Here is a 3084-nt window from a genome sequence, read left to right as displayed (position 1 = left end):
GGATTGTTTTCTTATTTTCTTCTTCTAATTGTTCATTATTAGTATATGGGAACACAATGGATTTTTCTATATTAATTTGTATTTGATAATTTCTGATTTTTTATTAATTCTATTAATTTTGGGGTGAATTATTTAGATATAGATGTATAGATATTTATAGATATATAAATATATATTTATAGATATTTAGATATAGGTAGATAGATAGTATAATGTCATCTGCAAATAATGACAGTTTTACTTCTTCCTTTCCAATTTGGATGACTTTTATTGATATGTCTTGGTGATTGCTGTGATTGGGACTTCATATACTTTATTGAATATTAGTGGTGAGAGTGGGCATGCTTGTCTTGCTCTAGATCTCAAGGCAAAAGCATTCAGTTTTTTACCATTGTATGTTAACTGTGGGCTCGACATACATAAGCCTTTATCAGGTTGAAGTAAGACTTTCCATATTCACTTTGTCAAAAGTTTTTAACATAAATAAATGTTAAATTTTGTCAAAATTTTTTCTGCATCTATTGAGATAATCATATGATTTTTATCCTTGTTTTTGCTGATGTGAAGAATCACATTAATTGTCCTATGAGTATTGAACCACACTTCCATCCCTGATATAAATCTCACTTAATTATGGTATGTAATCCTTTTAATATACTGTCGAATTTTGTTTCCTAGTATTTTGTTGAGAGTTTTGACAAGTATGCTCATAAGGAATATTAGTCTGTAATTCTCTCTCTTTTTTTGGTGTCTGGTTTTTGTATCAGGGTTATGTTGCCCTTATGTAATAAGTTTGGAAGTGTTCCTTCCTTTTCAACTTTATGAAATAGTTTGAGAAGTATAAATACTAATTCAACTTTAAATGTTTAGTGGTACTCATTCATGAGGCCATCTGGTCCTGGGCTTTTGTTTGGGGGGAGTTTTTTGATTTCTGCTTCATTTTTATTGATAGTAATTGGTCTGTTCAGATTCTCTGTTTCTTCCTGGTTCAGTCTTGGAAGGTTCTATGTTTCTAGAAATTTATCCATTTCTTCTAGATTGTCTGATTTGTTAACATATAATTGTTCGTAGTATTCTTTAATGATTTTTTGTATTTCTGTGGAGTTAGTTATAATCTCTCCTGTTTCATTTTTGAAAGTATTTTTTTTCTGTGTACTCTCTCTGTTTTGCTTGATGAGTCTTGCTAGAGTCTTGTCAATTTTATTTATTCTTTTAAAGAAGAAGCTCTTAATTTCATTAGTTTTCTATTGTTTTTCTATTTTATATTTCATTTATTTCCACTCTGATCTTTATTATTTCCTTCTTTTACTTATTTTGTATTTGTATACCTCTTTTTGTAGCATCTTTAGATGTGGATTTAAATACTTGAGATTTTTCCTGCGTTTTTAGATAAGCCTGTGCTTTTGCTGCATCCCATAAATTTTTTAAGGTTGTGTTTTCATTTTCATTTGTCTCAAGGTAATTTTTGATTTTCTGTTTGATTTCCTCTTTGATAAACTGATTGCTTAGAAGCCTGTAGTCTAATCCTCACAGATCTGTGTGTTTCCTATTTTCTGCCTGTAGTTGATTTCTAGTTTCATGCCACTATGGTCAGAAATATGTTTGATACAATTTCAATCTTCTTGAATTTATTGAAACTTATTTTGTAGCCTGGTATGTGGTCTATCCTGGAAAATGTTCCATGGACATTTGAGAAAATGTGTAATCTACAGTTTTGGATGAAATGCTCTATCTATATCTATTAAGTCAAACTAACCTAATGTGTCACTTAAGGCCATTATTTCAATATTAATTTTCTGTCTGGATGATCTATTCCTTAAGGTAAATAGAGTATTAAAGCCCCCAACTATTATAATATTACAGTTAATTGCTGCCTTTATGTCCATTAACCTTTGCTTTATGTACTTGGGTGCTTCTATGTTGGGTGTATATATATTTATAATTGTTAAATCCTCTTCTTGGATTGACCCCTTTAAAATTATATAATATCCTTTGTCTCTTTATATTCTTTGATTGATATCCATTTTTTCTGATGTAAATATTGCTGCTCCAGCTTTCTTTTCATTTTTATTTACATGGAAGTTGGAGCCAAGCTGATAGAGAAGGGAAGGTTTTAGTGGTGAGACACTCAATTCAAAGAACACATGAGAAGCCGACATGAGAATGAAATGGTAGGCACCAACTTTATTGCGGGGAGCACGTGCTTTTGTGCTAGGGGATCACGTGGACTCCACATATGTCAGAGTATGATAGTGGCATTCTGCCATACATGTGTGATACAATAAGCTGAATCATGCTTACATGAGCCAGGCGCAGACACCCTAGTACATTAATGTAACATTCTAAATCTGGAGTCCTGTCCCTAGCCACGAACCTAGATCACAGCCAGACCTGGGACCAGCCAAGCCTGGGGCTCACAATGGAATATCTTTTTCCATTCCTTCACTTTTAGTCTATGTGTGTCTTTTCATCTAAGTTGAGTCTCTTCTAAGGAGCATGTAAGCATGTCATGTTTTTTATTCATTATACCACTTTATGTCTTTTGATTGCAGCGTTTAGACCTTTTACATTAAGAGTAATTATCAATAGGTATGTGCTTATTGCCATTTTGTTAATTGCTTCTTGGTTGTTTTTGTTGTTTTTCACTGTTCTTTTGTTCTCTTTCCTTCTGATTTCTTAATATTTTCATTGGATTTTTTCTCTTCCTTTTTTGTGTATTACTTGTATATTTTGGTTAATGGTTATCACGAGGTTTATATATATCCTTCTATACCTATAACAGTCTGTTTTAACCCTATAGGTATTTAAGTCTGATTGTATTCCGAAAGCATTACATTTTTCTCCCCCCTCCAGTCTTTATGTTTTTGATGTCATGTTTTATATCTTTTTTTGTGTGTATTTCCTGATTATCTATTTTAATTATAGTTAATTTTTCTACTATTTTCTTTTAATCACATTAGCCTTTTAATTTGTTAATTCACTGTGATTATTGCATATTTACCTTCACCAGTGATATTTTTTGTTCTTTTTTGAATTTTCTTATTTCTAGTTATGGCCTTTTTTTTTTTTCTGCATAAAGAAGAT

The sequence above is a fragment of the Pteropus alecto genome, unplaced genomic scaffold, assembly GCF_000325575.1.
Source record: "Pteropus alecto unplaced genomic scaffold, ASM32557v1 scaffold153, whole genome shotgun sequence".
NCBI classification, from domain to species: Eukaryota; Metazoa; Chordata; class Mammalia; order Chiroptera; family Pteropodidae; genus Pteropus; species Pteropus alecto.
Note: the sequence above shows the minus strand (reverse complement) of the source record.